General features: G+C 36.6%; 1 pseudogene; it reads left to right on the top strand.

The window, feature by feature from the left end:
• LOC102838748 overlaps positions 1 to 6,606 on the top strand; it is a 7,831-nt pseudogene extending 1,225 nt beyond the window's left edge.
• Positions 6,607 to 23,834: the final 17,228 nt, after the last annotated feature.

Genomic DNA, 23,834 nt, shown 5'->3' on the forward strand with positions numbered 1-23,834 from the left:
AACATTAACAAATATTGTCAAAGGAGTCCTGGTGTGGCTGTTGCGGGTTAATATACTGGATTGAAAAGTTGGTTTGAACCACAAGGTCAGTGTTTCAAGCTCAACAGCCGCTCCTCCAAAACCCTATTTAGGGTGGCTCTGAGTCACCAACTCCACAGCACTTACCAACAACAACATTGTCAAAAGATGTGACACTATGGGATAATGCACTGTAACACAAAATAGGTTTGAACTGTAAGGTTGGTGCTTCAAATTCACTTATTGCTTATTTGAAACTCTATACAGGTTCACTATGAGGCTGAAATTACTTGACACACTTAACAACAATATATTGCCAAAGAATAAACCAATCTGTGTTGGCAAAAGTACAGCTAAATGCTCCCTGGAAGCCAGGATGGCCAGTCTCTCATACTTCAGGCACATTATCATGGAGAAGGATATCATGTTTGGTAAAGTGGAGGGTGGTAAAATAGAGGAAGAGCCCCAATGAGATAGACTGGCACAGTGACAGCACCAACGGGCTTGACTGTGGCAACAATTATGAGGTTGGCACAGGAGCAGTACCTACTCAATGGCACATAGCAACAAACAATATTGCTTCAACTAAGCAAAATCATAGTGGTATGGATTAATTTCTGACCTTAATACCAAAGTACTGGCTTAATTACTGCTTTATGTGCTTTTTGGTGAATCTATACATGTTTCTTTTCAGAAAAGGGGTATTTCATTTAAAGTTCTTTGAAATTAAGTTTAAAAGATTATGAAAAATTAATATAATTTTATCATTTACTTTTAACAGTAGTGCCCACTAAAGCATTCACAAAACGTGTTTTAAACATTTTTAAACAAGTTGACTTTCTTCATTTACTCAAGAGCAACATGGCTATCATTCAGTGAGAGTAATATAAATTGATCAAGACATTTTTGCTATTTATTTCTGAGTTAAAATATATTTCAGCTTAGAAGATGCTAAACCCTAACCTAGATTAAAACAAGTATTGTGCATTTTACCACAGATTTGATCACATCACAAAAATTGAATACAAAGGGCGAGTGAAGTGATTTTTACAAGATGTTAAAACACTTAGAATATAAAGAACTTCACTGTCTTAAGGAATATTATTTATTGAAACCATAGCCATATTCAAATCATTAAAATATAAATAACAATAAAACAAACACAATATATACTCTGAATTCCACTTATCCAGGATATTTCAGATTATTTGAAGGCACACACAGAAGAAAATGTTGGGACAGTTTGATTCAGATAAACAGAGTTCTCTATAAAGAAGTGGGATCTTCTTAACTTTGGTCTACATTTTTACCCCTTTAAAAAATTCACTACTTATAAACTTACAAATTCCATTCCCATGTAAAACTAACATATGTTCCTACACACAAGCACAAACATTTTCTCTATTGTTTCCACTTCTAAAAACTGAAATCTTCTTGGTTATTGTTTTTTTAGTGACATTTTAAATATTGAATAAATCAAAGCACTGCTCTCCAGAGCATTATCTGTCTTGTGTTCTGAAAGTATGTCATATAAACAAATTGTTTTTCTAATCTTTCTGTATTTTTTAAAGAATATAAAAGTTCAATCTAATCAGTATAACATCACCAAATTTTTATTTTTTAACTCTGATTTTATTTGCAAGAAAAACTCAATTTTTAGAGATATGGACTGTTACCTATATAACTGCATTATCAAACTACGAATCAATATATTTGATATTATATTCAATGCTTCTGAAAATTGTGTCAAAATGGCACTATACATGATTCTTATTTTATTCATTTTAATAATCCAATCTTAGTCTTTACATTTTCCTTTTGAAATAATTTTACTAAGTTGAAGGAACTGATATGGTAAATTATAGCTTAACAAATTATGCTAAGGGATTTAACTACCTTGCTAAGTCAATTTTTATTTAGTGCTAATTTTTATGATGCTCACTTTTTAACAAAAAAGTAAAAGAAAACAGACTCATTAGAAGTGCTATCTTATTTTGTTTATGCATAATGATTTCAGAAAAGATTCTTAAAAGAGAATTGAAATAACATGTTTTTAACCTGATTACAGAATTGTTATTTCTTATAAAGCACTTTGGGGGTTCTGATGTGGCACTGTCTGATAAGCACTGACTGTAAACCACAATGTCTGTGGATCAAACTCACCAGCCCCTCTTCAGAAACCCTATACATGGGGTTGTTATGAGGTGGAAACAACTCAGCAGCAGTTGACAACAACAACATAAAGCACTTCTTGGGACATCTCCTTATAACAACCTTATGAAGTAGGTATTAATATTGTCATTTTGTTGATTTTAAACAACACATAATGACTTACCTAAGTCAAAGACGTAAGAATGTGAATGAAATCCAAATATAAGTCTTCTATCTTCTGATCCCAGGAATATTTCTGCTACTAGGCCAAGCAACCACAACACTAGTCTGTCAGTTTGCTGTACTGTGGTGGCTTGTGTGGTGATACTTAGGAACTCCTGAGCCCATGGACACTGATCTAGCCATGGAGCGCCAGAGCTGAGGGTGAACCATCCAGCTGAAATGAAGTGGGAGGAGACACACAAGAATGCCCAAACTTGTATATAGTACCTATTTGACCTAGCTTTGATGGCTTGATAACCAGAACTTGATTACAGGAAGATAAAGAAATTTAGTAAAGGAAGCAAGTGTGAATTGCTACAAGTTGATGAACTTGGCCTATACTTATGGATGTAGTCATTCAAAATACCAAACGAGAGAGAAAGGGTCTTCAAATAAAGTCTCAAGCCTATCCCCTCTGTACACAGAGCTGATAGGATGGGCAACTTAGACATTGTATACCTAAAATGGGGTGGGGGCTATAAATGCATGAAGTGGCTTGCTTATGTGTTTTCAAGAGGGAGTTTATTTTTAGAGTGTAGGGGTGAAGGTAGACTCCCCATTGAATAGATTTCATCTTGTCTAGATGGGTCTGATGAAAAGAGATGGGGATAGGATTCTTTTGATTCACTAGTAATTGTTATCATGAATAATTGCAATAGTCAGAAATGTAATGGTAGAAGTTGTGTAACAACAAGTGGGGAGTACTTAATCTTACATTCCAGTAAGAAAGCAAAGCACGAGCAAAATGTGGGACCCTGACCAGAGAAGATGGAGGCAGAGGTGAAGGCATGGAGCAGCTGAGGACTCTAAACTCATGGAAAGAGAAAGGCTGTGTGCTCGCAGCCATGAGCCTAGCTTTCAGAACATTCCTTTTGGTTGTTTAAAGGATTATATATTCCTGTGTGTTTTGAGGTACAAAAACAAAAACAATAAACAGAGTGAATAGAAGCAAATACTGTTAAATGATGCATTGAGGGGATTGTAATCATTGCATGGAACAAAATATGATAGATTGAGTGCAAAACCAATGTTTTCTCATGTAAACTATCATTCAAATCATAATAAAACCTAAAAAAAAAGAATTATGTGGAAGGGACAGGAAATGGAAGTGCATAAGGGTTATAGGAGTTGGAAACAACTTGACAGTATCAAACAAACAGCTGACCAATCCACTAAGATTCAACACTTACTGTACACATGCATCTGCTGATTGTTGTTAAGTGCCATCGAGTAAGTTCCAACAGATAGCAGCATGGTTTCTAAATTATGGCTAATGGGTTACCAGTCCATTGCTTATCATACAGCATCATAACAGTATAATTGTTTTTATTAGGTGCCAGTGAGTTGGTACAGACTCATTGCTACCCTATGCCAGGTTCTGTGCCAACCTCACCTTGCTACATTTGAGACCATGACACTGCCACTGTGCCAATCCACTTTGTTGTGGGTCTTCCTCTCTTGCAGACTCTTGAGTTTACCAAGCATGATCATCTCCTTCTCTAGGGATTTGTTCCTCCTATCAATATGTCAAAAATGTGAGAGATAGTCTGGCCATAATAGCTTTTAGGAGAAATTTGGCTATACTGGCTCTAAAACAGATTTGTTTGTTTATTTGCCAGTATATGGTGTTCTAATATTCTCTTTCAACATCGTAACTCAAGTTCATCAACCATTCTATGATTGTCTTTATTCACTGTCCAAGTTCCACATGCATATGAGGTTATTGAAAATCCCATGGCTTGGGTCAGGTACACCTTAGTCCTCAAACTGACATCTATCCTCTTGAACAATTTAAAAAATCTTCTGAAGCCAATTTGCCTAATTGTAATAACTCATTTGATTTCTTGACTGCTGCTTCCATGGCTGTTGATGGTTGATGTTGATGGTCTTTGACAACTTCAAACGTTTTACCATTTATATTGCTAAGTACTAGTTCAAGGGTGAGGAATTTTGTTTTCTTTACATTGAAATGCAACCCATACTGAAGGCTGTGGTCTTTTATTTTCATCAGTATGTATTTTAAATCCTTTTCTATTTAAGCAAGCAAGGTTATATCATCTGCATATAGCAGGTTGTTAAGGAATCTTCCTCCACTCCTCATGCGATGTTCTTCTTCACACAATCCAGATTCTTGAATTATTTGCTCAGCATACAGACAGAAAAAGTAGGTAAAAAAGTATAACCCTAACAGACACCTTTCCTAATTTTACACCATTTAGTGTTCCCTTGTTCTGTTTGAGCAATTGCCTTTTATCTGTGTACAGGTTCCTCATGAGCACAATTAAGTGTTCCAGAACACTCATTCTCTGCAATGTTATCTGTAGCGTGTCATGATCTGTGCATTCTAAAGCATTTGTGTAATCAATAAAGCACAGGTAAACATCTTTCTGGTATTTTCTCTTTTCAGCTAAGCTCCATCTGACGCCAGAAATGATATACCTCATTCCACATTGCAATAGGAATCTGGCTTAAACTTCTGGCTGTTCTCTGTCAGTGTATTGTTGTAGCAATTTTTAAATCATCTTCAGCAAAATTTTACTTGCATGCAATGTTAATGAAATTGTCTGATGATTTCTGCATTCCATTGTGTCACCTCTCTTTGGAATGGGCACAAATATGGATTTCTTCCTATCTCTTGGCCAGGTGGCTGCCTCCCAAATTTTTTGGCATAGATGAGTAAGTGTTTACAATGCCACATCAATTTGTTGAATGATTTCAATTTGCATTCCATTAATTCCTGGAGACTTGTTCTTTGCCAGTGCCTTCAGTGCACCTTCAGTATCATTGATTCTTGATGATACAATACCTCTTGAAATGGTTGAACATGAACAATTTGTTTTTGGTACAATGACTCTGTGTATTCATCCCATCGTCTTTTTATGTTTTCTGTATCACTTAATAGTTTGCTCGTAAAACTTTTCAATATTGTAAGTCAAGGCTTGATTTTTTTCTTCAGTTCCCTCAGCTTGAGAAATACTGAGTGTGTTCTTTCCTTTTAGTTCTCTAGCTCCAAGTCTTTGCAAATTTCATTATAATATTTGACGTTGTCTTCTTGAGCTGCCCTTTGAAATTTTTAGTTAAGCTCTTTGCCTCCTCATTTCTTCTCTATGCTGGAGAGCAAGTTTGCTTTAGCATCTCTATGCTGGAGAGTAAGTTTCAATGTTTCATCTGGCATCCAGTTTAGTCTTTCTCTTCCTTTCTTGTCTTCTTAATGACATTTTGCATTCTTCCTGTATGATATTCTTTGTCATCCCACAACTCTTCTTGTCTTCATTCATTTGTTTCTAGTTCTTTAAATATATTCCTAATATCATCTCTATATTCAGGTTTTCTCACCCTGCCAAGTGCAGCTACTGTGCAGGGTTTTGCTCCAATGCCACACTGTTTCTGCTGATGGCTACTGAACTGACCTACATCCTGCCACTGCTGGTGGCATTCCAGAACCATGGGTTTTGGTTGAAGCAGAACAGCTGCATACCAGTTTCTACTCATGGCCCTACTAGTACTGGATCATGATGGGTTCTACACCTGGAGCACCTTCCCTGCCTTCATCTGGCAGCAGGGGGAACACCTGTGTGACATGCTTGTTTCAACTAGAGAAGACAGGAACCAGGATGGGGAAATGGATGCACTGCATTTTAAACAGGCATTTCCACTGCAGTCCACTGAGCATATTCTTGGTACACAGTTCATCTTGATTTTCTCCTACCGGTTGCATAGGATGTTCATGTTCTTGACGCAGACCAGGCATTTCTCCAATTTTCTTTCCCTGTTCCGGTGTGCCAGTTATATGTGAATTGAGATCTGAAGCTGCAGCAGGAGTAGCCCCTATGCAGTAGTGACTTAGATGTGCAAAACAATGTGTTTGTGATCAATGGAACCTGCCCTTTGTCTATGAGTATGACCTCACTCACCTTGCTGCTACCTACCAAAAAAGAAACATCACCACTGTTCTGAAAGACCCTAACCCCATCTGATTGATTGGAAGGCTGCTGAATCACCTTTTGTGATCAATGGGGCCATTCAGTACCCTGTGGAAGTCATGTCTTATCAATCAGGATTCTAAGAGATAATATAGTTTGCCTGGGTCCAGTATGTCAACTAATCTTCCTCTGGGTATTTGAAAGAATCAAAATATTTGTATTTCAGAATAAGGTGATGACCACAACCGTAGCAGTATCCCAGGGAGAACTGTATAAGGAACACTATTCGTAAGACCAGGAGCTCTGGGAGCGTAGTGGTTATGAATCTGTAAAGATTTACAGCCTCCAAAACCCTATACAGCATTGCTGTGAGTTGGAGCCAACTCCACAGCACATAACCACCACCACCATATTCAGGTTGACTATGTTCAAGGTTATGCTTCATACATTTCATTAAATTTTACCTTTCACATTTCTATTGTCTATGTTTTCCTTTTTTTTTAGTCAAAGAAATAATTTTCTTACTATTTGATTTGAACATAAAGACAACTTGCATTTAGAATTTCTTATTTTTTAAGTTAAATTTTTTTTCTTAATAACTACCTTAGATGGATCCCAAAAGTATTGTCAAGAGCACTTTAAGTTTCATTCAACTCTGTGTATATTCATATGTTCTTAACACTTTCCTTTGTAAAATAAAGGTCATTTTGTAATTTGCCTTTTTAAAATTCCTGACACAGGAAATCTGTAAGCTAGATTCTATTAAAAATAATCTGTAAACTAGATTCTTCTTACTCTATCATTCTAATTTATTTTAAAGATATTTTGTCATGTATGTTTCTGTTGCATACTCTCAAGTTAATTTTGCTTCATAGCTATATATATATATATATATATATATATATATATATAGGTTTTTTTGTTGTTTTTATTGTGAATTGAGTGATGGTTTACATGGGAGAACATCAGTTTTACACTTATTGTTTCATTGAAGTGATTACAACCCCCTTCTCTATATACTGTTTGTTTGTTGGTTTGGTTTGTGGTGGAGGGTATGTACACAAAAACACTCAGGAATACATGATCATTCAGACAAGCAAAGGGCACATTCTACAATCCTGCCTCTTGGCTGCCAGCAAACAGTCTTTCTCTTCCCATGAGTCTAGAGTCCACAGTTGCTCTATCTCTCCAAGTCCTCATCTCTGTTTCTTTGGATAGGGTTCCACATTCTGCTTATGCTCTTCTCCCTTGATAGTTCTAGGGTCTTTTGTTTCCTGGAATGTAATATTATTTACTTCTCTTTTTATGTTACGAAACTTCTACCTTTCCAGTTGTGACAATCACAATTAGTCATGATAACAACTACTCACTACTGAATCATAAGAATCTTATCCCCATCTTATTTCACCAGACCTGTCTAGGCAAGATGAAAACAATTCAGTGGGATTCTACCTTCCCCCACACACTTTGAAACAAAACTCCCCCTTGAAAACATGTAAGCCAGTCACAACATACCTTTAAACCCCCCCCACCCCCATTTTAGGTAGCCAGTGTCTAAGTTGCCTGTCCCTATCACCCCTGTGCACAGAATGTGTAGGATGAAGACTTCTTCCCTCTAAGTTGGTACTTTGAGCTACTACATCAATAAGTATAGATCAAGCTCGTCAAATTGTAGCAATTTACACATGCTTCCTTCATTGAATTTTTCTATCTTCTTTTAGTGGAGTTGTGATCTTGAAGCCATCGAAGCTAGATCAAGTGGATGCTATCTGTAAGTTTGAGCATTCTTGTGTGTCTCCCCTCACTCCATATCAGCTGGACACGCTGCTCTTAGCTCTAGCCCTCTGTGGTTATGTCCTTGTCCATGGGCTCTGGAGACCCCAGATCTCACCGTACTTCAAACCAATCAGCCTTTCCTGTTCTCTCTCTCATCACTAGGTCAACATGTGTCTACTGTTGTCTTTATCCCACTTCCATGCACCAGTAGATGAAAATGGTCAACAGCAAGCTTATTTGGATGTTCATGTGATCCCTTTGAGTTTCAGGTTTGGAGGGGGATTGTCCTGAAGGAACTTGATTTCTTGCCTTGATGGATCTCCAGTGAACAGTTTACTTATTCTTGTAGTAGCCATTTAGACTGCCAATTTTATTTTTTATTTTGATTTTTCCTGCTAGTCGTTATTTCAAGAAGTATATTAGCTTCCTCTAGCTGCTCCAGGCTAGTTTGCTTATCCTTACATGTGGGAATATCCCATCTTAGAAGGTTCTGGATGGGGCTCAGAATTACACCTAAGGTCCTATACACTACCAAGGCTAGCAAGAAGCCTATTTCACTGGGCAAGTTCTAGAACCTTTTTTAGGTATTTCAATGACTTAAAGTCTAAAGACAGCTTACAAACTTTCAGTTATTATGTTTTCAATTACTCATTTTTATTCTACTCAAGTGTCTATTTTACAATAGTAGGCAAGGGAAACCAATAATCATAAGACATTCAAGGATCTGAACATTATCACCCCCTCTTTTACCCAGACTATGGCAAAAAGTTTGGAAGACAACTATCTGGCCAACTGATTGGAAGTGATCCATATTTGAGCCCATTCCAAAGGGAGGTGACCCAATAGAATCCAGATATCATGGGACAATATCTTTGGTATGCAATGTGTGTAAAGAGTTACTAAAGGTAATACAGAAATGGCTACAAGCATGCATTGATAGAGAACTTTCAGAGGTTCAATCCAGATTCAGAAGAGGCCATGGAATGAGGTATATCTTTGCTGATGTCTGATGGAGCTTGGCTGAAAACAGAGAACACCAAAAATATGTTTACCTGTGCTTTATTGACTACACAAAGGCTTTCGATTATATGGATCATGACAAGCTTTGCATTGTGAAGTATGAGTATTCTGGAACATTTAATTGTGCTCATGAGGAATCTGTACCTGGACCAAGAGGCAGTTGTTTGAACCAAACATGGTTTAACGTTAGGAAAGGTGTGAGACCGGGTTGTATTCATTCACCATACTTATTCAATCTGTATGCTGAGCTAACAATCAGAGAAGCTGGGTTATATGAAGAAAAACGTGGCATCAGGATCCGAGGAACACTCATTAACAACCTGCAATATGCAGATCATACATCCTTGCTTGCTGAAAGTGAAGACGACTTAAAATAATGATGAAAAGGACTTAGAATTCTTACTGGTGAAGATCAAAGACAACAGCTTTGAGATTGCATCTCAATGTAAAGAAAACAAAAATCATCATCACTGTACACATAAACAAAATTCTTATCAACAGAGAAAAGATTGAAGTTGTTAAGGACTTCATTCTTCTTGGATCAACCATCAACACTCATGGAAACAGCAGTCAAGAAATCAAAGGACGCATTGCATTAGCAAATATGTTGCACAAGGCCATTGTAAGTTGTTGAAGAACAGAGATTTCAGCTTGAAGACTGAGATGCACCACACCGAAGCTATGGTATTTTCCATAACCTCATATGCGTGCAAAAGCTAGACAGTGAATAAGGATGACCATAAAATAATTGATGCATTTGAGTTGTGGTGTTGGAGGAGAATATTAAAAGTGCCATGGCTGCCAAAAGAACTAACAGATCTGTCTTGAAAGAAATGCAGCCAAAGTGCTCCTTGGAGGCTAGTATGACCAAACTTCGTCTCTAATACTTCAGACATATTTTCAGGAGGGACCAGTTGCTGGAGAAGGATATCATGTTTGGTAAGGAGAGGGTCAGAGAAAAAGAGGAAGACCCCCAGTGAGATGGTCTGGCAAAGTGGTAGCATCAATGGGCTCAGCAGGACAACACTTGTGAGGTTGGTCTAGGACTGGGAAGTGTTTCATTCTCTTGTTCATAGAATTGCTATGAGTTGGTACTGACTAAATGGCACCTAACAACAACAAAGAATGTCGTTGGAATCTGGATTGGGAATGAATTATATGTTTAGATTGCTTTGGGTAGTACTGACATTTTCACAATGTTAAGCCTTCCTATCCAAGAACATGGTATATTCTTCCATTTTTGTAAATGTCTTTTGGTTTCTTGTATTGTGTTTTGTAGTTTTCTTGTTATAGGACTTTTGTTTCTCTGGTTACATTTATTCCTAAATATTTCATCCTTTGGGTTGTGATTGTAAATGGTATTGCTTTTCTAATTTCCTTTTCAGGACTGTTATTGCTTGTATAAAGGAATCCAGCTGATTTATTTTATGTTGATCTTGTATCCTGCCACTTTGCTGAATCTTCCAATGAGTTCCAGTATTTTTTATTGCTGAGTCTTTGGGGTTTTCTATGTATAGGATCATATAATCTGCAAATAGAGAGAGTTTTACTTCCTCTTTGCTAATTCAGATGCCTTTTATTTCCCTGTCTTGCCATATAGCCCTGGCTAGGACTTCCAAAACAGTATTGAATAAGAGTGGTAATAAAGGGTATCCTTGTCTGTTTCCTGTTCACAAAGGGATAGCTCTCAATTTCTCTCCATTGTGAGTGATGTTGAATGTTAGTTTCGTATATATGCTCTTTATTATGTTGAGGAATTTTCCTTCAATTCCTACTTTGTTGAGTGTTTTTATCAGGAATTGGTATTGGATTTTTTTCAAATGCCTTTTCTGCATCAATCAATATGACTATGTGATTCCTTTTTTTATTTATATGGTGGATTGCATTGATTATTTTTCTAATATTAAACCATCCTTGCATCCCTGATGTGAATCCCACTTGGTCATGATGTATTATTTTTTTGATGTATTGCTGAATTCAATTGCTAGGATTTTGTTGAGAAGTTTTTGCATCAATATTTTTGCATCAGTATTCATGAGGGATAATGGTCTATCATTTTCTTTTTTAATAGTGTGTTACTGTAACACTTTATTGACTTCTTCCTTATTTTTCTCCACTCCACTGTGGAGCATTTGGACACACCTCAGTATCATTCTCCCAGATTTCTTCTCAGTAAGTTCCAAAGCCTGCTCTCCTTCCAATGGGAAATCTAGGTCTACCTCCAGCTCTTTTCTCTCAGTTACTCTTTTTTTGTTTCTGGACATGTACTGAAATATTTTGTCGTTTCTTGAACATGTTCAATAATTAGTTGTGTTTTCAATAATTAAATGAATGTATGTTGCTATATTGTTAAACTTACTGAGTGCCTCCTGGTAGATGTGATCAAGAGATAGTCTTCCCTTTTCACATCTCTTATTGTGAGCTCTGGTAGCGTAGTGGTTACTAATTGGGCTGCGAACCTTAAGGCCAGCAGTTCGAAACTACCAGCCGCTCCGTGGGAGAAAGATGAGCCGTTCTGCTCCTGTAAAGATTTACAGCCTCGGAAACCCTGTACAGGGTCACTATGGGTCGGAACCAACTTGACGGCACTAAACAACAACAACAACAATTGTTCAACTGTGAGTAATCTTAGCAAGTGTTGGCTATCTATGTAATGTATAGCAGCTGGTACTGGCTCCTGCCTGGATGGTGGGATATTACAGTGTATGCTTGTAGCTTGGTTATATGGTCACAATTGCCATCTCTTCTTTGATAATGTAGGGAGAGAAAGCTTCCACCCCAAGGAAAAAAAAATAGGACCCCAAAGACAAAAAAAAAAAAAAAAAAAACAAAAAAACAGAAACAAAATAAGAACAAAAGCAAATAAAACCATAACAAACTAGTGTAGTATCCTTTGCTGATCAGATCAGGATGCATGCACAGTAGAAAACCTTCAGGAGTGGTATAGGGTGTCCACTCACTCAGGCACCCCCTCTAGTCTCCACCATGGAGGTACATAGACAAAGAATGAGAAATAAGTGTAAGAAAGATTGCTCATACTTTTATCTCTTACAATCAGTTAGATCTCTGCATATCCACAGAGACCTTCTCAAAATGACTTCACCCTTTTTCCTTAATTGTATTTTTAACATTTTTCAGCTTTCCACACTGTTCTTGTACATTGCAGCTAGTGTTGGCTCTTGTCTTTTATATTGAGGTTTTACAGGGTGCAAATGTGGCTTGGCTGTATGGCCAGACTTGCTGTCCCTGACTATGTAAGACAGGAATAAAACTTCCTACCCAAGTAGGAGTGTCAAATTCAGTGCTAAATCCCAAAGTCAACGTTGTAAGAACCTGACTCTGGTTTTCCTGTACCTCTGCTGAAGAGATTTTGCTGAATCCCTCAGCATATCCCACCTCTGAACCAGAAGTCTCCTTGTAGCTATTTTATAGGATAGAATACTATTACCTAGAAGGTTTTTTAGACTATATATAATTATAGAAGCAGATCATCAGGTCTTTTCTCCCATATAGCTGCTGATGGGTTCAATCTGCGGAACTTTCAATTAGGTTATCACCCAAGCACTGAATGAGTGACCAAGGGTCTTTATATTCCACATTTATATATATACGAACATGCTATTGTTGTTATGTGCCATTGTGTCGGGTCTGACCCGTAACAACCCTAAATAAGGTTTCCAAGGATCAGCTGGTGAGCTTGAACTAACAACCTTGCAATTCAAACCTACATTGTAGTTTAACACATTAACCCATAGCATCACACTAGGACACCTTACACCCACATACTCAGGCATAAAAATATACATATGAAAGGACTTCAAGAAGTTCATAGAAAGATTCTATTATTTTTTAATTCTATTTTTACATAAACTTTTTGAAGAACTTTTAGAATATATGTATCCTAAGACTTTGAAAGCTTGATTTTTAAAAAGTAAATTAGTGCACAATTGTTGTTGTCAAATTCTGTTGAGTCAGTTCCTACTCATTGTGACCCTGCATAGAGTTTCTGAGTAGCGGCTAGTGAGATTGAACCACCGACCTTGAGGTTCAAACTGACTTTGTAGTCCACCTCATTAACCTGCAGTGCCACACCAGTACCATATAATAGGTATCTTATAGTAGAGGCCATATCCATTCTGCTACTAAAGCCATGCATCAAGTTATTTTATAATTACTTTTTAAATATGAACTAGTCAGTGCAAACAGAAAAAAAAAAATTTGTTAAAATATAAGAAGATATTATCATTTAATACACAAACCCACTTAAGAAATAGTCCTTTGCAAGGACTTCTGGTGTGGTGCTATGGAATCAGTACTGGTCTATGAATCTAAAGGTCAGCAGTTCAAACCCAGTAGCTGCTCCTTGGGAACCATATAAAGGGTCTTTAAAAGTTCTCTATTCTTTTTTGATAGCCATGTATTTCCCTTGCCTTGAGTTTTATATTCATCATTCTATTGCTTATCTTTAGAATTATATATGTATGTGTGGTGCTGTGGGTTAATGAGCTGGACTGCAAAGTTAGTTTTAACCGCAAAGTCAAAGGTTGAAGCTCACCAGTTGCTCCTTGGAAACCCTATACAGGGTTGCTTTGGATAGAAACCGACTTGATGGCACTTAACGACAACAAATGCATAGCAGAAGGAGTCCTGGTAGTATAGTGTGTTAGCTTTGCTGTCAAGTCAACTGTTTACATCCACCAGCTACTGCTGGAGAAAAAGGAGGCTTTCTGCTCCTGTAAAGATTTACAGCCTCAGAAACCTTATAAGGGAGACTGTGAGTCAGAACCGACTGGACAGCACACTACCACCATATCCACTATGTGTAGCACTGGACTACTAGCCACAAAGTTGTTGTTGTTAAGTGCCGTCGAGTCAGTTCCAACCCAAAGCGATCCTGTGTACGGTTTCGGAGGAACAGCTGGTGAGCTTGTTCCGCCGCCTTGCAGTTCAAATAACCCACAGCGCCATAGCAGGACTCCAAAGTAGGAGGTACAAATTCACCAGCTTCTCCTTGGAAACTATATACAGTGTCACGATGAGTTGGAACGGACTCCAAGGCACTTAACAACAGATAACACTGGGATCCTCAGTGGCTGTGTATGATAAGCACTTAGCTGAGAATCGGAAGGTCATCGGTTGGAGTCTACTAGCCACTCTATGAGATAAGGATGAAGTTTTCTGCTCCTGCAAAGATTTACAGCCTCAGAAATATTCTACAGAGTCATTGTGATTTGGAATCTAATTAGTGGCATTTTTTTTTTTTTTTTGTCTTAATCTTTCTGCTTTCTTTCTTTCTTATTTTTTTTAATGCTTTATTGTGAATTGAGTGAAAGTTTACAGGGCAGATCATCCGTTTTACATTCAACAAATCATATATTTTGTTTCATTACAATGATAATAATCCCCTCCATGTATCCTCAGTTAACAGTATTTCTCTCTATTCATCTTAACTCTTTTTTTTTTTCCCCCAACACTCAGGCATATATAATAATTTAAACCACCAAAGAGCATATTCTGCAAGCCTGCCTCCTGGCCACCGGTTCTCAGTCCCTGTTATACGTTTGGCCCTGATCTTGTTTTGCCTGACAATATTAAGCTTTTCCATTGTTTCTTTCCACAGATGTAGTTGATTTGATTCCTGAGTATGAGATATTTTGATATCTACATAGTTTTAGTTTATGTTGTAGAAAAATAGGTATTTGCAATGATTAAGTAATTAGTCTTACAAAATTCTATCAATGTTCGTCAACATAATTTCTATCACCTGACCGTGTGTCCCAAGTATTGATCCTTCCTTTTTGTTTCCAACTTTCACATTCCTGTCATCAGTAATTATCAGTACATCCTGATTGCATGTTTGATTTGGTGTTGCTGTTAAGAACCACCAAGTCTGTTTGCTATAATTCATTTCCATCCTTAATGATTGTAGTGGCTGGTGAGTAAATCTGAATGATAGTGGTCTTACTTACTCCTCCTTGTAGTCTTATAGATATTATCTCATCGTAGGCAGCATTGTACTTCAAGATAGATCTTGAAGTGCTCTTTTTGATGATGAATTTAATGCTATTCCTCTTCAATTTGTCATTCATGCCTTAGTAAACATGATTTTTTTAATTCAAAATGGCCAATATCTGTCCATTTCACCTCACTAATGTCTATGATATGTATCTTTACATGTTACATTTAATTTTTGACAACTTCCAATTTTCCTAGATTCATACTTTTTACATTCCATATTCTAATTTTTAATGGATATTTTCAACTGTTTCTACTCATTTTGAGCTGTGTCCCATCAGCCAACAAAGGTTCTATGTTTTAATATAAATGTGCAGTTTCTTATCAAAGATTTGAAATAAGAATGAAATTTGTTTGTGAAATGTAGACGGATTTTCTTTTCTTTTAGAAATTGAAATGTGAATTATATTTCATGACTAGACTAATTGCCTATGTCAACATTTCTTATGTTATATTTTAATTACAAAATGCAAACCATTGACTTTATCTCAGATGAAAATAGTCTTTATTTCATTTTCATGGAAAAAGTTGTATTTGATGGTATATGAACAACACTGTGCTTTTAAATTGTTTCAGAGCACATTTTTGCCCGAATTGTCAGTGCTTCTTTGGTGTGTGTAATCCATACTTTAGTATCAACCAGCTGAGAAGGTGGTGATGAATATTGTTAAAAGCATAACACTTTCATGTCTACTTTGAAAGGAATAAAGATTAATTACTAGGAGGCAAGGCTTGATGGAGGATAAAGGAGAAGTGCAGTGATGATCTCCGTCAGCAATAACACAGAATAGTAGATGAAGCAGGTTCAGCAGGTGATCCCAGAACTCTGGACCACATATAAGGGAATTTTTAGAAATTTTGAAAGCTTACAGCCAGTGGAATTTGTAGCAGAAGCAAAAACTAGAGTGCTTTCAGAGCATTGGCCACAGCAGCTCTCAGAGCATCCATCTTGGGCAGGTCAGAGTTGGGGAAGGATCAGAGCCACCACAGATGCCTGACTCCTGACTGATACTTGGAGATCAAGGTGTGGACATTCTTTTTTTGTTGTTGTATCTGTTCACTGGTCGCTCATTGTCTGCACACCTCAATTCTGGAGACAAGAGGGTGTGTCTGAGCTAGTTGACACCCCTTCCCCACCTTCAGAGGGTTCTAATACACATATGCACAGATTTGCTCAAAAATTTAAAGGGAGAGTTTCCACTTAAAACCAAACAGTAGTGCAAAATGACAACAACTGTCCCTGAATTGTTTATCACTAGGACAAAGGCCTGAATGAGAGATGTGTATTGGGATAGACAGACACTAAAAAACTATAAAGAAACTAACAAGAAAGAACACACACACAAAAAAAACCATGAACTCAGCACAGAAATACGTACAGAACAAAGAAACCAGCAGCACCACAAAAACAAACAAACATAATGACAACAATTAATCCATACCTATCTATATTTACAAGGAGCTCTGGTAGCATAGTGGCTAAGAATTGGGCTGCGAACCTTAAGGACAGCAGTTTGAAAGATGAGGCATTTTGCTCCCATAAAGATTTACAGCCTCGGAAACCCTGTACAGGGTCGCTATTGGTCGGAACTTACTCAATGGCACTTAACAACAACAACCTATATTTATGCTGAATGAAAATGGATTAAATGAACCAGTTAAGAGACAGAGAGTGGTAGAATGGATAAGGAAAAAAGATCCTTAAACATGCTGTCTGTAAGAGATACATCTTATACACAAAGACAAAAACAGACTAAAGGTCAAAGGTGAAAAATAAATCAAGCTAATTGCAATAAAAACTAACAGGAGTGGCAATATTAATCTCTGATAAAATAAACTTTAAGGTAAAAACTAGCCTAATAGATAAACATGGATATTATTTCATGATTAAAGGTACAATTGAACGAGATGACATTACCATTATAAATATCTATGCTCCCAATGAAAGCACTCCAAAATATATAAAGCAAACTGTAAGAGATTTAAAGAAAGAAAGAGACAACTAAACAACACAATCAGCCAACTGGCCCTCATAGATGTGAACAGAGCATTCAACACAACAACAGCACAATACACATTCTTTTCCAGTGCACATGAAACATTCTACAGAATAGACCAAGTGTTAGGCCACAAAACAAGTTTTCATAAGTTTACAAACATCAAAATACTACAAAGCATCTTCTCAGACCACAATGCTATCAAATTAGAAATCAACAATAGGAAGACCAAGGAAATAAAGTCAAATACATGGAAACTGAATAACACCCTGCTGAAAAGTAATTGGGTTGTAGAAGAAATAAAACATGAATTCACAAAGTTCCTAAAAACAAATGAGAATGAAAATACAACATACCGTAATGTGGGACTCGGCAAAAGCAAGGCTGAAGGACAGTTTATTGCAATACAAGCACACATCCAAAAAGAAGAAAGGATCAAAATCAACACATTAACACAACATCTCCAACAACTAGAACAGGCCAGCAAAGTAAACCTACAGTCAACAGAAGAAAGGAAATAATAAAGATTAGAGCAGAAATAAATGAGATAGAAAACAGAAAATCTACAAAAAGAATCAACAGGACAATAAGCGGGTTCTTTGAAAGAATTAATAAAATCAACAAACCGTTGGCAAACCTAACAAAAGAAAAGAGGGAGAAGACACAAATGACATGCATAAGAAACCACAAGGATGATGGCACAACAGAACCAATAGGAATAAAAAGGATAGTAACAGAATATTATGAAGAGTTGTACTCCAATAAATTTTAAAACCTAGAAGAGATGTATACATTTTTTCAGAAAAGCACGACCTACCTAAGCTTACACAGAGTGAAGTAAAAAACTTGAACAGACCTATAACAAAGGAAGAAATTGAACAGGTCAAAAATTCTCCCAACCAAAAAATGTCCAGGTACAGATGGCTTCACTGGTGAGTTTTGCCAAACATTCAGGGAAGATCTATCACCAATTCTACTCAAATTATTCCAGATTATAGAAAAGGATGGAAAACTCCCTAATACTTTCTATGAAGCAATCATAACCCTCATACGAAAACCAGGCAAGGACATCACTAAAATATATAGAGAGACAAATAGCCCTCATGAAAAGAGATGCAAAAATTCTCAACAAAATACTAGTTAACAGAATTCAAAAACACATTAAAAAAAAAAAAAAAAAAACATCATGATCAAGTGTGATTCATACCAGGGATGCAAGGATGGTTCATCATTAGAAAAACAAACAATGTAATCCACCATTTAATTAAGAAAAAGGAAAAGAAACTCATCATATTGATTGATGCAGAAAAGGTATTTGACAAAATCTAACATCCATTCCTGATAAAAACACTAAACAAGGTAGGAACTGAAGGGAAATTCCTCAGCACAAATAAGAGCATATATACAAATCTAACAGCTAGCATCACTCTCAATGGAGAGAATCAGAAAGTGTTCCCCATGTGAACAGGTACCAAACAAGGACGCCCTTTATCACCATTCTTATTCAATATCATGGAGAAGGATGTCATGTTGGGTAAGGTGGAGGGTCAGAGAAAAAGAGGAAGACCCCCAACGAGATGGATCAGCCAGGTGGCATCATTTATGGACTCAAGTGTGGCAGCGGTAGTGAGGTTGGCCCAGGATCAGACATTGTTTCGTTCTGCTGTGCATGGAGTCGCTATGAGTTGGTTCCGACTCAATGGCACCTGACAACAACAACAACAACATTCAATATCATATTGGAAGTGTTAGCCAGAGCTATAAGGCAAGATAGGGTAATTAAAGGCATCCAAATTGGCAAAAAGAAAGTAAAACTCCCTGTATTTGCAGATGACATGATGCTATACATAGAAAATCCCAATGACTCAGCAAAAAAACCCAAAAACTACTGGAACTCATTGGAAGATTCAACAACGTGGCAGGGTACAAGATCAAAATACAAAATTTAGTTGGATTCCTCTACACTAATAATGACAACACTGAAAAGGAAATTAGGAAAGCAATACCATTTACAATAGCCAACCAAAGGATGAAATATTTAGAAATAAATGTAACCACAGTAACAAAGGCCCTATACAAAGAAAACGACAAAACACTATTAGAAGAAACCAAAAGAGACCTCCAAAAATGGAAGAATATACTATGCTCCTGGATAGGAAGACTTAACATTGTAAAAATGTCATTACTACCCAAAGCAATCTAAATATTTAATGCAATCCCAATCCAGAATTCAATGAAATTCTTTAAAGAGATGGAAAAAAAACAATTACAAACTTAAAGTGGAAAAGAAAAAGACCCAGGATAAGAAAAGCACTGTTTAAGAAGAAGAATAAAGTTGGAGGCTTTTCACTCCCTGATTTCAAAATTTACTACAAGCCTCCAGTGGGCAAAACAGCCTGATACTAGTATAGTAAAAAACACACACACATCAGTATAACAGAATTGAAAATCCAGTAATTAGCCCAACCACATACAGCTAACTGATCTTTGACAAATGACCAAAATATATTGAGTGGGGAAGACATATTCTCTTCAACAGATGGTGCAGACAGAACTGGAAAGCAATATGCAAAAGATTGAAACAAGATCTTTATGTCATGTCTTATACAAAACCAACTCAGCATGGATTAAAGACCTAAATGTGAATACCAGAATTATAAAGGTCATCAATGAAAAAATAGGGACAAATTTTAGGGATCTAATCCAGGGTACACACAGACTAGGAAACATTGTGAAAATTACACAAACGAAAGAAGACAAAATATATGATTAAGACATTCTAAACATTAGAAACATATGTGCATCAAGGATTTCACCGAAATAGTGAACAGGAAACCCACAGAATGGGGAAAAATCTTTTGCAATGGCGTATCAGACAAAGGACAAGTTTCTAAAATCTATAGGAAACTACATCTCTACAAGAAAGAGACAAGTAACCCAATTAAAAAATGGGCACAGGACATGAACAAACACATCAACAAGAAAGACACTGGGGCAGCCAACAAACATATGAAGAAATGTTCATTTGCCATTGTTGTTGTTAGGTGCTATCGATTCAGTACTGACTATAGCGACCTTATGCACAGCAGAACAAAACACAGCCTGTTCCTGGGCCAACCTCACTATTGTTGCCACACTTGAGCCTATTGATGCTGCCACTGTGCCAATCCATCTCCCTAGAAGCATTTCTCTTTTTCTCTGACCCTCCATCTTACCAAATATGATATCCTTATCAAGCAACTGGTCCTCCTGACAATATGTCCGAAGTATGAGAGATGAAGTTTGATCATCCTGGCCTCCAAGAAGCACTATGGCTGCACTTCTTCCAACACAGATTTGTTGGTTCTTTTGGCAGCCCATGGCACTTTTAATATTCTCCTCCCACACCATAACTTAGAAGCACCGATTCTTCTACGGTCTTCCTTAGTCACTTTTGCATGCATATGAGGTTATTGAAAATGCCATGGCTTGGGTCAGGTGCACCTTAGTACTCAAGCTGACATCTTTGCTCTTCAACACTTTAAAAAGGTCTTGTGCAGAAGATGCTCCTAATGCAATACGCTGTATGATTTCTTGACTGCTGCTTCCATGAGTGTTGATGGTTGACCCAAGAAGAATGAAGCCCTTGACAACTTCAATCTTTTATCCATTGGTAAGAATGTTGTTTATTGGTCCAGTGGTGAGGATTTTTGTTTTCTTTACATTGAGATGCAATCCATACCAAAGGCCATGCTCTTTGATCTTCATCAGGAAATATTTTAAGTCTTCTTCACTTTCAGCAAGCAAGGTTGTATCATCTGTATATCACAGGTTGGCGATGAGTCTTCCTCCAATCCTGTTGCCACGTTTTTCTTCATATAACGCATCTTCTAGGGTTATTTGCTCAGCATACAGGTTGAATAAGTATGGTGAAAGAATACAACCCTGTCACACAGCTGTCTTAATTTTAAACCATTCAGTGTTACCATGTTCTGTTTGAACAACTGCTTCTTGGTCCATGTACAGAGTCCTCATGAGCACAATAAAGTGTTAAGGAATATTCATGCTTTGCAATGTTGTCCATAGTTCATCATGATCCACACAATCGAAAGCCTTTGTGTAATCAATAATGCACAGGTAAACATCTTTCTGATACTCACTTTTGCCATTAGAGAGATACAAATCCAAACAATAATTCGATATCATCTCATACCAGCAGTAACAGTGAAGTTCAAAATGAGAAAACAAAAAAAAAAAAAAAAAAAAAAAATTAAAAAATGCAGAGGACAATAAATACTGGCAAGGATGTAGAGAGACTGGGACTATATACATTGATGGTAGGAATGCAAAATGGTCCAACTACTCTGGAAAACAATATGGCACTTCCTCAGAAAGTTGGAAATAGAAATACCATAAGATTTAACAATTCCTCTACTTGGTATATATCCACAAGAAACACGAGCTATAACATGTGTAGATATATGAACACGAATGTTCATAGCTGCACTATTAACAATAGCAAAAAGATGGAGACAGCCCATCAATGGAAGAATGGATAAACAAACTTTGGTACATACACACAGTGGAATATTATACGACCTTGAAGAATAACAAGGAATCTGTAAGCCACAACATGACATGGATGAACCTAGAGGACATTATGCTGAGTGAAATTAGTCAGTCACAAAAGGACAAATAATGCATAAGACCATTATTATAAAGGCTGTTTGATATCCATACTAAAACAGAAAAAAAAAAAAAAATCTTTGTTGGTTACTGGTGGGGGTGCAGTCAGGAATTTTAGTGGGGTGGAAGGAGGCAATGGTAAAGCACAGGGTAGGGGGCAGATACATCAGAGTCCAGGTGTTGGGGAGAGCAGTACACAAGAAGAGGGGGGGCTGGAAACACAAAGTAGATAGTGGAGGACTGAAACAAGTGACTAGTTTACATGGTTTCAAGAGGAAGTTTAGTATAAGAGTGTGTTGGGGAAGATAGATTCCCCACTGAACAGTTTTCATCTTGTCTATATGGGTCTTGTAAAAAGAGATGGGGATAAGATTCTTATGATTCAATAGTGAATAATTTTTATCACGACTAATTGCGACTGTCACAATTATATAGGTAGAAATTTTGTAATAAAAATGGGGGAGTACTTAAACTTACAGTCCAGAAACAGAGGACCCTAGGATCATAAAGAGAGAAGAACACAGTGGCATGCGAGATGTTATCCAGAGAAGCAGTGACACCAGAGATGGAGGCAGAGAAAGGGACATGGAAAAAGGGAGCAGCTGAGGACCCTAGATTCATGGGAAGATGGGACTGAGAGCTGGCAGCCAAGAGGCAGACTTGTGGAAGTGCCTTTTGGTGGTGTAAATTATTTTATATGCCTGGGTGTTTAAAAAAGGAAAAAGATAAAAAAGAGTTAAAATGAATAGAGAGAAATACTGTTAACTGATGGTACAAAGGGAATTATAATCATTGCAATGAAACAAAGTATATGATTTGTTGAATGTAAAACTGATGCTATGCCCTGCAAATTTTCACTCAATTAACAACAAAAAATTAAGAAAGAAAAAAAAAAAGATTAATCATTAGTACACTATTTGATTTGGGTCTTCCTTAAGGTTTTAATATTATGTGGAATTATAACGTACAGGATTGTTTCTTAAAAAATATTTATTACCTTATTAAGGTAAAGTGTCTTCCCTGCCGGTGGATGATATTTTATAGAAAAAAATACAAACTCCTATAAGCTTCCCGGTTGGAGTCCAGCCACTTTTTAGCTGACAACACTATAACTATTACTTTCATTCTAATTTTTAGGACAGTAGTAGCAGCACTTCAATTAACCAATTAATCAAAATAATATTCAAGTTTTTGCACATCAAGTTCTTAAAGGCTATCCCTATAGCACATTATTTCAAATGAATGTTACCTCCTGCTATGGTGGGTGTTCAGATGGCCTAGAAAAGTACAGTAGTTAGCTCTTTCCAAGGCAATGAAAAAAGTTAACAACACTGACACTTAAGTGACCATAATTAGACCATTGAGATTAATGTGGGAACTTTGTACCTCTCCAAGTGACATTGTCACGGACTTATGGGCACTTTCTAAATTTCAGTGGCTTATTGGTTCATTTTCCAAATGATGTTCTCACTTAGAATGGAAGCTCAATTCAAAAAATAAAATAAAATGAAATCTTGAGTACTGCAGAAAGCAACCTCAACTAAACAAAATATAGAGGAAGACCTTATAGCTTCAAAGTGTAATATATTTTCTCAGAATTTTCATGAGAAAGACACACTAAATGAACATATGTAAACATTAACTTCCTGTGATTAATAAGATCAATGTATTTAGCAGAACAAATATGAATGTTCAGATATTGATTTTACATAAATACTTTTTTAAAAAAAAAATTGTAAAATAATAATAGGAAGTCGCATTCTATTTTATTGAAGCCATTTCATCCAAAAGTTTTACATACACTTTGAAAAGCTTATAATAACAAAATAATATTAAAATATTGTTGTGGGTCACAGGTGATACAGCAAATATCATGTGCAATTATATTTTAATACCAAGTGGCTGTGAGTCAGAATTAACTTGATTTTAACTAACAAAATTAGTAATAGAGAAAAAAAAAAAAAAAAAAAACACAAAACCAAAACCTTGCATGTAACTATTTTAAAAGGATATTGTCATTAACACTTTGTTTTAAAAATGCAAACTT

Source organism: Chrysochloris asiatica, unplaced genomic scaffold (genome assembly GCF_000296735.1).
Source record: "Chrysochloris asiatica unplaced genomic scaffold, ChrAsi1.0 scaffold00002, whole genome shotgun sequence".
NCBI classification, from domain to species: domain Eukaryota; kingdom Metazoa; phylum Chordata; class Mammalia; order Afrosoricida; family Chrysochloridae; genus Chrysochloris; species Chrysochloris asiatica.